Source organism: Octopus bimaculoides, chromosome 1 (assembly GCF_001194135.2).
Source record: "Octopus bimaculoides isolate UCB-OBI-ISO-001 chromosome 1, ASM119413v2, whole genome shotgun sequence".
Classification (NCBI taxonomy): Eukaryota; Metazoa; Mollusca; class Cephalopoda; order Octopoda; family Octopodidae; genus Octopus; species Octopus bimaculoides.
Window position 1 is genome coordinate 58,832,343 of NC_068981.1, and position 13,059 is coordinate 58,845,401.

Sequence of the window (13,059 nt, forward strand, 5' to 3'; positions counted from 1 at the left end):
ATTTGTCTCAGCATAAGATAATTTCTTAATTTAAAGATCTTCACTTGTTATATTTGGATCCACACTTTTAATACGAAATGAGTCAATCTTTTGGTTAATCGGTAATGATGATGATGATAGTAACAATTCTTGCGAGCTGTGGAAATACCCGTCTGACAAACGGAAACCACGCGTGTTCACCGTCAAGGAATTACTGGAGATGTTGCAGCTTCAGTGCTTGTTTGTGTATCATTAACCACGGTATGCCAAGATTACCACTCAGTGGGTGTTGAAAGAAAATGAAGTGTCTGATCAGTGAAACGCTCCCCTCCACAGAAAGTGGGAGAACAGGCGCTGAGCCGGAGAGCAAGACACAATGGTCAGGCGCTAATAAAGTCATGTGAACGTTCGTCACCTCTGTCCAACCTTTCAAAACTAGCTTTCTCTCGGTTCATTTCTGAGTGAGACTAGCCACTACTCGCTACCTCATCCCAGTTCTTCTCCACCTGGAGATCTGTACCATACCAGGTCCCGAGCAATTTAACTGGTCTGTTCGTTCAGTGCTCCACGGCGCTATTGAACGGTATAGATTTGCCTTTACAGGTGTTGAGCTGCAGGTCCACTGACTTTCTATAATTGGTTTTTGCTCCTGTCACTGCTTTGCAGTTCTTTATAGCAGTGTTGGTCGCCTCGAGGTGCTTAATATCGACATTAATACAGTGATGTCGAGGTGCTTAATATCGACATTAATACAGTGATGTCGACACGGTTCTTTTGTGTCCTAGTTTGCGCGAGATGCCTCTCAACTTTTCCAGTTTCCGCAATAGTGGCTTAAGTATCAGTACATAAAGAAGAGGTGAGAAGGGACAACATTGACGGACTAAGTGAATAATACTGAATGTTTCGATAGGTGACCATTTATCCAAACCGCGGTACATTTCGGCGATTTATTCATGGAAGCCAGGACCGAAACCGAGTGTCGTGAGGACTGTCATTAAGTACTAGTGGTCGATCCTATCAAAGGTTTTCGATTGATCTAAATTGATCAATACACTACTCACTCTAGATTCTTTACTTCTCCTCTCTAATGTTTCACATGAAAAGGAGGTTGTGGATAGATCAGTTTGGGATGCTGCATATCTGTGCATCTCTAATCAGACCATCAACTACAAGCGCCAACCGTCAACCTCCTTGCTAACACTTTGGCCAAAATTTTAAAATCTGCGTTTAGTGTAGCTATGGGCAGAAAATTATCTATGTGCTCACCCTTGTTTGGGTTCCTTCTCAGCAGTGACACTGCCTCCCGAATCACAGAACTAGGAATTGTCCCGTTCTACTACCAGTTGTAGTAAATGTTTGTTAAGAGGTCTCTAAATATGTCGAGCATGTAAAAGTAAAGCTTGTAGGGCAGACCATCCAAACTAGGCAATTTGTCTGCTGGGAAGACAGCCATAACTTTCCGTATTTCTGCGGCTATTATCGGCTTATCGCAACACTTTGTTTCTCTCGTCGAGAGGCGCGATAGGCTGTGGAGATTGGCACTGAAGTCCATGTTGCGATCCAGCCTACCTTCTGTCCCGAACAGTTGAGCTGCACACATCTCAGGTTCGAATAACACGCACCCATCATGGCCTGTTAAAGACCGAATTGTGGCTTTGTGGCTATGTTGTGTCTGTGTCACTCAGGCCCATCGGATAGCTTTCGTCCTTTCTTTTCTTAGAGCACGTGCTATAGCTCTGACAACGTAACCTTTGTACTTTGTATTAAAGAATTGTTCAAGGGCCAACTTCACCGTTAGTACACCGGCGGTGATGCTTTCCTAAGCGCTTCTGCTAAGTTTATAACTAGGTCTCCCTCAAATCTATTTTTTTCTGTTGCGATTTTCTTACTAAACCTTATTGATTCTACTTAAATCGCCCTTTTTAGAGCGTACTTCAATTTGTTATGTATGATTGCTCTTGTCAACGCCTGCTTAAGTATTTCGCTAATATAATCTCTGTAAGTTACGAGTGACGCGTTCAGCTTCCAGTAACCAGGTCTCTGCCTAGATTCACTCTGCAGATCACATACTTGTGGTCTGTGTAGTCCATTATTTGAACTGTTCCTGTCTGTTTCTCTGTCTATCTAACTTCTATCTGTGTTTGTATGTGTATGCATATAAATACATACACGTACAGCTACAACCATAAATACTAGTGTGAAGACGCAATCTTTAAATAGTATCTTTACCAGAGAGAGAGAGAGAGAGAGAGAGAGAGAGAAAGAGAAAGAGAGACTGCCTGGCGTTTGTGTGTATACGTTGCGTGTAGTGCGATGTATATTCGAGTGTACGTTGCACTTGTGTGAGTGTGTATGCTTAGTGTTGAATGTCTGCATTTTGTTGTATATTGTGTATATATATATGTAGCTTTATGTATGTATGTATGTATGTATGTATGTATGTATGTATCTATCTATCTATCTATCTACCTGTCTGTCTGTCTGTTTGTCTGTCTGCCTGTCTGTCTACATACATATATACGTATGTGTGTATGTGTGTGTGTGTATGTGTACGCGTGTTTACTCTATCCAACGTGCTCTTTTTAAGACGACAGAGTATATAATTTGAGATTTCACTGCTACTTCTTGCAGGTCGAGCGACACTGGAGAGTGTATCGTGATAGATATTTGCTGCGTACGTTGTAATTATTGTTGCTGTTGTTTAGGCCCAGCTCAACTCTAATGGAGTAGATTCATGATGAAAAGTTTTCCAGTAGCCATACTGGATTTAGTCGGTTTGGCTGCCAGCATCAATTCTGTTCAAATTGATTTCATATTCAGTGTAATGATACACTTTTATTAGCTAATGAATGACGTGAAAATCATTTTCGTTATAAATCAATAAATAAAAAGTTATTAAAGTTTGAAAATTTTGGTACTTTTAGGCAATCATAAGCCACAGATACATTCATGCCTGTTTTCATAGTAACAAGCGGAACGTGAGAACTTTTTTCTGTGAGAAAGCACGTGTTGACAAATACATTGAAACCACTTGTTTCACAGATCTGATGACAATTGAGCATGTGAATTTATGTAGCGCAGAGGATCTGAAAGTTATGATTTGTTTGAGAAATTGATTGAATGCATTTTAAGCTTTCGTTTTCAATGAACTGGTCAGCAAAATGTTTTTTTTCAATATTTAATTTGTAAAATGTTATTTTGTTTTTAGATAAATCTTTTAAGTTCGTGCTATCGCATTAAATGTATACTGAATGCTTAAAACTACAAAAGACGTGTTGTTTACAAATATTGACAACACGTGCTATTTTTAGGATGTTGACGACAAAATATGCAGTCACGCATAAAATGACCGCTTCCAATTCCTTTTCCCTGACTGGTTGAAAATGATCAAACTTTAAACCTCTATAACTTTTTAAAAACATTTTTCTCGAAAAAGTGAAATAACTCCGGCAATTCAGCTTGGAAAAGTATATTATTCTGCCAAATTTTAAAATTTTCGATAAACTTTAATTTTTGAAATGCTGGCTAGATCCGCCATCCTGCACTTTTCTTCACTGCAAGAAGAACTATGTTAACAACCGAAAGTTTTTCAAGACGGTCGGTTGTGATTTGAGGGATATTTGGCTACATTTTCAGTGGGAGGTTGCTACTATGTAGAGGTCATGTTAGTTGTTTCATACTTATATATAAACATACATAAGATAGCATGATGAAGTTTGAAGGAGATGTGACTACTATTTCTAACAGATCGAGCGACCATACAGAGGATCTCTCATTGACATGCAACATGCGTTGTGTGTGTGTGTGTGTGTGTGTGTGTGTGTGCGTGATTGAGTGTTTGTGTGAGGTTGTTTTGTTTATTGTTGCTGTTGTTGAAGTGCGTATGCACGCGTGCGTTTATGTGCATGTGTCTGTGTGAAAGGACGCAGTGAAAGCAAACACGGAAAGAACTCCAAAATTTACGGAAGAGAGATATATTGGTAATCTTCCAGTTTAGGGAGGTAAAAAAAGTAAATAAAAATATACAAGGGAAATAACTTAACGTCTTACTAGTATTATCCGTACAACTCTGAAATGTGTTTTTTTTAGCTGTTTATAAATAAATCACACACGTGATTTGATTGAAGTTAACTGTTTATATATAAATCACACACGTCATTGAATATCATAGTACCGGCTGAGAGATTCAAAATGCCTCGTGGAAGACCGGCTGCACAACAACTTATTGTTCCTCAAAATGAAATCCTCACTCGTCAATTAATATTAGAAGAATATTGGAATATTAGTGAATTATGCAGCAGTACAAGACACAAAATGTTGAAATGGTGTGTGCGCCGTCGGCTTATTAGGAATAAGTTTACCTGCGAGGATTGTTTAGTACCAAGTGGACTTGTTAAAAAAAAAAAGACACGTGTGTGATTTATTTATAAACAGCTAAAAAAAAAAACACATTTCAGAGTTGTACGGATAATACTAGTAAGACGTTAAGTTATTTCTCTTGTATATTTTTTATTTCCTTTTTCTACCCCCCCTAAACTGGAAGATTACCGATATATTGATAACAGAAACAAATAGAATTGTAATTTTTTGATATATGAAAATATTAGTCAAGCTAGGCTTGCACAAGGGTATTCTTAGAACAACGATAAAAATGAATTTGCATCACAGAAATAATATCGATGGGCGGAAATGACTGTCGGTTTTTGCACATGCGCTGTAGGAAATACAAATAGCTGTGATAGATATGTAAAATTTTAAAACTGTAAATAAATAGATACACACACACTCACAAATGTTCTGAATACTGAAAAAAGCAACAAAACACAAACAAACAAAAAAACTATACACATTCTAAGGGCTTAGACAAACCACATCTCGTACATACGCGGACACTCTCATACACACATGCACTCATGCCCACACAAACACACACAGAGGCATGCTTACACACATATGCTTCAAAGCAGATCTTATAGAATAAAGAAGGTAAGACGTAATAATTATTGAAACAGCTTCCAAAATAAATTACACAAAGACACTAAATCACTACGGATATACGAAAAATGACCTTCACATCCGCAGTTAAAACAAAAAGATATGGATAAAACGAGCAAAATCTTTTTCTTAAACAGCAAAACCAAAGCATAAACGTCAATACAACTTACTCAACAGAAAAATACTGTTGTCGGCAATAAGTTTACATACAGATGATTGAACAGAATGCTTAGCAAGACGACAAATACCCATTACACCGAAAGGCCATAAAACTAACTTTCTATCGGACTCCAAAAGCAGAATAATCAATCAAACTCTATGCAAATACCAGGCTGTGCGAAAACAACATCCCAGACGACAGCAGCTCCAAAATTAAAGAAGCAGCAAGCTCAATACATTGAGCAAATGCATTTTCGTTAAAAAAAAAACAAAAACACACACACACTATTATAAAAATGCTAAAGGTTACGATCAACAATTCAAAAGTAACAACACAAAAGTTGGCTATAGCTGCGCATGAAATCAAACACATAACTTCTAATCCATGAGTAATTATATATCAAGCTATAGCCACAAACCCATAACCATACAGCTTTAAATAATACCACTTAAAGGATCAAAGTTGTGACTATTAATTGGAAATTGTGACAAATCGACAAAAGCTATATCAAAGCAATAAACGAAGCGTTTAAAGCCACATTCTCACGACACATAGACTTCTTCCTCAATGTTTACAGAAGGAATGAAACGTTTCTATCGAAGCGTTTCTATCGAACGTTTCTCTCCCTTTTAGGACTTAAAAAAAGAATAACACAAATAGAAATATAGACTGGCACAAATGGCACTCTAATACGGTCTCGTATACAATACAGAAATAATATAATAATTACACAACAAATTGCTTGCTCAACAGAAGAAACGAGGCAATGTTACACTGGAGAAGGCCGCCGAGCTGGCAGTGTTGTTAGCACGCCGGGCGAAATGCTTAGCGGTATTTCGTCTGATGTTACGTTCTGAGTTCAAATTTCGACGAGGTCGACTTTGCCTTTCATCCTTTCGGGGTCGATTAAATAAGTACCTGTTACGCATTGAAATCGATGTCATCAACTTAATCCTTTTGTCTGTCCTTGTTTGTCCCTTCTATGTTTAGGCCCCTGTGGGCAATAAAGAAAGAAAATAAATATTACACTGGAGAGACCAGAACAGATTAATTTTTAAAAATTGATTTGAACTGCAAACAAGGCGAACAAATGATGTCGCAACAACACCAGAAACAGCAATGAAGGGACAACAATGTCAATACTTATGGGACAATAAACAGAATAACCAGCAAATTAGTTCACAGAAAACAATAAAAATTAAGAGACAGATTATCAAAAAACAATCACCTTGGGTATTTCAAATATAAAGCAACAGTTTGACATACGTAGAAAGAATGACAATTTTAGTGAAACAGGATATTAAAGATGCAATCTGAAGGTAGATACAGGACAGCTACTGAACCGGCGACTGAATAAACGATAAATAAATATACAACTTTAGCTAAACAGGATATGGCCTAGCAAAAGATATATGATTATGCAATCAACAATCCAAGTCAGAACGACTGTTGAACGGGGCAATGGAAAACGATAAATAATTAAACAACAGCGAAACCGATCAATGAAAACATTAAACAGTGACAACATAAATTCGTTTCAATACATATTATGAAACAAGTGATATATATATATCTATATATATATGTATGTATATGCATGCATGTATATATGTATGTATATATATATATATATATATATATATATATATGCATATATATGTGCATATATATCTGTATATATATATGTATGTATACATATATATATGTACGTATATATATATATATACATATACATACGACGGGGTACCCAAAAGAAACCGGAATTTTGCAATACTATATTACTCACTTAGTTTTACATGTTTACACGTTTATTGCCTTCAAAGTATTCTCCATTTGAAGCAATGCCTCGGCCCAGAAACGTTTTCCACTGTTCGAAGCAGTGATGGAACTCTTGCGAAGTGATGCCTTCTAACGCCTCAGTCGTTTTTTTTTCTTAACCTCTCCCACATCTGCAAAATGTTTTCTTTTAAGGACTTTTTTCATTCGGGAGAACAAAAAAGAAAAAGTTGCAGGGAGCAAGATCGGGTAAATAGGGGGGGGGGGAAGTAGGGTCATGCGATTTTTAGTCAAAAACTGTCTCACACTAAAGGCGGGGTGCGCCTATGCATTGACGTGATGAAACCATCACTCTCCACTTTGCCACTGGTCAGGGAGTTTTCGTCTCACTGCGTTTCGCAAACGCTTCAGAATTGCCAACTAAAATGTCTGGTTAACAGTTTGACCAGGAGGAACACATTCTGTGTAGACAATTCCTTTCGCATCGATAAAACAAATCAGCATCGTCTTGACATTGGATTCACTTGACGCACTTTTGGGGGCGTGGTGACATTGAATGCTTCCATTGACTTGATTGCTGCTTCGTTTCCGGGTCTATGAGACTTCCTAAGTTTCTCCCTGTAGGTATCGTTTTCTGATATCCTTTACCACTCTCTTTGTCAGTCATAAATGTTTCTGTCTCTAATTCGCTGTCTCTTTCTTTTCCTTCCTTCTTTCGTACTCCTTCTTCCTTGCTAGTTGAAGGCGACGGTTCGTGCGTTCGCATTTCATTTGATTTTTCATTTGGTTTTCCATTTTTATCTTTTCTTTCTTATTCTCTTCATTTGTCTTTCTTTTTTTCTCCTTGGGGCTTTTTGGTGGTGATTCTAAGTTCTTTTTTCTTTTCACCACCGTAAATGGCTCCTCCATTTTCTCTTCCTCCACGGCTGTACTCTCTTCTTCTTGAATTTCTTTTTCTATTATTTCCTCCTCGTGTTTCTGGGGACACTTGGCCTTCATGTGTCCCCTTACTCCACACAAAAAACATACCCTCCACAATAATCCTCAATCTAGTTTCATCCGGCAAAACCAGCTCTTCCACAATCTTATGGAGGTCTGGCAGACTTATATGGACTGTCACCTCTAGCCCGTATCCCCAATAGTTTACCTCCGTAGTTTTGGACATTTTCAAAATTTCTGCATCTTCCTCTGTATGGTAGAGTATGGCTACCACCAACCATGCTTCGTCAATTTCAGGGGGCACTCTACCTACCCTTACTCTGTCCGCACGTTTGCCACAGAAAGTAGGCAGTAGTGCTCACTCAGCTGATCTCAAGGCCACAGTGGAGTATTTCTTTGCTTCATTTTCGTTTACAAAGCGCATCTCCACCGTGCCGAATTTCCGTCCTCTGGTGTAGAACGTGGTACATTCCTTCACCTCTTTGAAACACTCCTCTACTGCTTCCGTCGCTGCTATTTCTACTTTCTTCGTTGCTATTTTAACGTTCTGTAGATAATAGTTCTTTTCTCGGTATTCTCAATAACTTCTTTGGGAGGCGTCAGCCTAAGACAGTCTTCCTCCTTTTTCAACAAGTTATACTTCTTGAAATTCTTGTCTTTAACTTCTATTATGCAGTAGCTCCGCGGACAGGCTTTTGCCAGTCGCTGCAGCATAACTGCCCACTTGCACTGGTCTATTATTCATTATTTCACCCATGAATGGGGAAAACAAATAAAAAATTCAACAATTAACATTAACTTACATTAGTAAAAATCCATTTATTCTTCAGCGTTTGGTGACATGGATACCCAGAGAATCAATGCAGAACAAAATCATACCTTCATGTTTTGAAGGCTACTTTCCCCATTCCAAATCACTCAAAACAATGGCTCCTATATTTAGCTTAAAGTATTTTCGTGCAAACAAAGCCGTCAATAGAATAACATCAAAACAACAGCAAAAAAAAAAAAAAAAGAAATTGTAGATGAATGTCTGTGTTTATCAACCAGCACCATTTGACAACCGGTGCTAGTTTGTTTACGCCTCCTTGACTTAGCGGTTCAGCATAAGAAAGCGATTAAATAAGTAGCAGATTTTAAGAAATAAGTATTGAGGTCGATTTGTTTGACTAAAACAGTCAAGTCAGTGCTCCAGCACGGCCGCAGTTCACTAATTGAAACAAGTAAAAAGTAAAAGGTTACAAGTAATGGAAACAGATTGGATAGAATACTTAAATAGATTTTAATTAACTCTGACTTTTCACTCTTCGCAAAAAACTGAAAACCACTCCCCCCACCCCACCACCACCACCACCAACAACAACACCACCATCACCAACAACAACAATAACGACAACAAACAAACAAGCAAACAAAATTTGAATTAGAATATTTTGTCAATAGAAATTCATCCTTATTACAGGTCAAGAGAAAATTAAGACCAATGTAATTAATTTCAGTATTACTGCATGCTAGGTTATATTGCAATAAAACATATCAGTAATTAAGAACTTTTAATGCAGTTGTGTTTTGTAGAAAAACTAAAACAAACAGGGATATTTCACATTTAAAATGCGTCTAATGAAAAAGAAATGGTCTTCTCCAAGTTGCATTATAAAATAAAGCTGTGGTTGTAAGAGGCACATGTCCAAGTGATACATCGAAATTTAAAGTTTTTTGAAATGATAAGTTGTGAGTTATAATCGTTAAGTTGATGAATCGAAAAAATGAAGATGAAGTTACTAATGGAACAATATCCGAAGTAGGTAAATTTATGGCGATTTTATTGACCTTTCAATGTATCCATCCATTATTATATATCCTTTCTAAGGTGGTGAGCTGGCAGGATCGTTTGCACCCCGGGTAAAATGCTGAGAAGCATTTCTTCTGGTTTTGCGTTTTGAGTTCAAATTCCATCGAGGACGACTTTGCCTTCAGGTTCTGAGTTCAAATTCCGCCGAGGTTAACTTTATCTTTCATTCTTTCGGAGTCGATAAAATAAGTACTAGTTGAGCACTAAAATTGCTGGTTTGTGTCAAAAATTTGAAACCATTATTATATATTGTCTGAAGGCGACGAGCTGGCAGAATCGTTAGCGCGTCGGACAAAATGCTTAGCGGCATTTCTTCTGGTTTTGCGTTCTGAGTTCAAATTCCACCGAGGACGACTTTGCTTTTCATCTTTTCAGGGTCGATGAAATGAGTACTAGTTGAGCACTGGTGTCGATGTAATTGACCAGACCCCCCACCCCGCAAAAAATTAAGGCCGCGTGCCTATAGTAGAAAGGATTATTATAATTTGTCGGAAGGCGGCGAGCTGGCAGAATCGTTAGCACGCCGGGCGAAATGCTTAGCGGTATTTCGTCTGTCGTTACGTTCTGAGTTCAAATTCCGCCGAGGTCGACTTTGCCTTTCATCCTTTCGGGGTCGATAAATTAAGTACCAGTTACGCACTGGGTCGATGTAATCGACTCAATCCGTTCGTCTGTCCTTGTTTGTTCCCTCTATGTTTAGCCCCTTGTGGGCAATAAAGAAATGAGAATCTTTTGCACGTCGGACAGAATGTTTAACAGCATTTCTTCCAACTCCTTACTTTCTGAGTTCAAATTCTGTCAAAGTCAACTTTGCCTTTCATTCTTTCAGAGTCGATAAAATAAGCACCTGTTGAGCATTGAGATTGATGTAATAAACTTATGATTCTCCTGAAAATTTCTGGCATTGTGCCAAAATTATAAAGATTAATTATATATATTGTCTAGACTAGTGGGAAAATTCGAACGAAATGTACCGGTTTTTTAAAGTGGATAAGCGTGCATATAATAATTTCTGGGGCTTAATTCATTGTTAACTGTCGGCAGGTGTTTTATGTTTATTTTATAAATACTCTTGCAATAGAAACTTTAACACGTCACCTAAATTGAGGCTATTAATTTTTATATTTCGACAAATTATGGAAGAACGCATTCTCTGTAACAAACGAGTAATTATTGCTTTTATAGACGCGAGGCTGCATTTGTTATTTGTGCACACATCGGATTTCTGGAAATATATTAATGTTAAGGCTGTATGAATCTTACCCGGTCGCTGCAATAAATATACGATGCTTCAGCCAGTTCAGTCGAAATTAAATATAAAACATCCGGCTATTTTCCAATCCGAATAACGTTAGACAGGGCCATGCCCTCTCATTTATATTATTAAATGTTGTCATCGATGCAATAATGATGAAAATTTTCAATTCCGAATGGGTTACACAGTTTGACCAGAATGGATATATCACCGATATATATTTGCTGACGGTAGTGCATTGTTTGCTGGCATAGTAAAGCGTAAGAGTTCCTGAGAAATATCCAAAATATAGTTTAAAAATACGTTCTTAATATCATTGGGGATCAAACCAAAATATAAATGGTGCTTCGACCAATGTTATGTTAGATGGAACATAGTTAAAATAGTTACTGTATTTAGTTATATGCAGAGGAAAACAAAATTGCTGTACCACCAGATGTTAAAAATGGAAATCCATTTAGAATCTTCTGCCTTTGTTCATCTAAATTAGTTTGTTTGGAAACAATAGAATAACTCATTCCACACTAAATAGTCTTTCGGCAAAGGTATTCCTTTTAAAAGACTTACAACAGATTCAAATCTTTCTGGAGCAATGCCCATAATTCGATACCACTCAACAATACTGGCAAGCACATGAGAAAAGGAATTTTAAATTTCTTCTATATGTCAATAACCTTGCATGTTTGATGCTAAAAGCTTACGTTCTCAACACAGAAATTTGAGTTGATCAAGACGCGAACTAGTTCTGTTTAACCGCTGTAATTTAGTCTCAAACGCTATCCGATCAACTTCAGGATTTATAAGGGTAAACAGTGAACAAATCATCGGATATAAATCAATTCAATCAGTATTATAAATATTTGTTAACTTTATCCTGTATTAACATTAGTTTGCCGTTATGTCCTTCCTGACATCTTGTTAGCTTAACAATGTATCTACAGAAATGCTGTCAAAGTATTTGCTTTTCTTCACCACTAAACCTATTTGATAATATATAACTCACTTAACCGCAAATAAAACATTTCTGCTAAAAGCTTATTTCCAAATTTTTTGAAGCGGAAATTAACGGACACCTTAAAAAAAAGGGGGAAAAAGGAAAGAAATAAAAGAAAAAGGATAAATGTATAATGATAGCAAATTTTTGTTGTTTACAACTAATTTCTGAAATAATGTGGTCGATTCTATTAACAACTTAACCGTGCTGGTATTTTCATTTTTTGAATTGGAACAATATCAGTTTTTACAAAGAAGGAAAGAATAATGGATTAGTTCGATTTTGATACGTCATTTGTTCTTATTTCATCGATACCGTTCCTAAAAAAGGCGATGTCGATTTCGGTAGACATAAATTCAGAATGTAAAAAAATATCAGGTGAAAGATTTAGATGAATATAGTCTGACGCTTATACTTTTTTTAAGTTTGCTGCTAATACAATAAATAAAACAAATAATAAAGATTCATTTTGATTTGATATAAAGCTATGCTTTGTATGAGAGGGCCATAATCTTTCCTGCGAATCTCTAATACGGTATTTCTTTCGATAATGAAACAGAGATGCCATGAATTTACTTTTCATTGTTTAAAATTGATGATGAAAAAATATTTTGAAGTGCAGTGTCATGAAACAGTTTGAGTTGATTTCTTGGCTATTCTGTATCGAAATAAACTCTAATTGACCAAGCAAAGGCAGCAAGCTGGCAGAATCGTTAGCTCACCGGGCAAAATGCTTAGCAGCATTTCGTCCGTCTTTACGTTCTGAGTTCAAATTCCACTGAGGTCGACTTTGCGTTTATCCTTACGGGGTCGATAAAATAAATAGCAGTTGAGCACAGGGGTCAACGTAATCAACTGCCCCCTCCCACAAATTTAAGGCCTTGTGCTTATAGTTGAAAGGATTATTATTGGCCTAGATGTGCTACCGAAGAACATTAACGCGTCGAGGTAAAATGTACAAGTATAGAAGCGCCACTAGGCGGACCTGTTTGAGGTGTGCGCAGAGCGTTGAAGCTGTACTAAACACATTTGTGTGATGCCAAAAACGTTGCTGACTTGTGGAGTCATGTGGAACAACTGTTGTAGTGTGTAGGAAGGACCCGCCTATC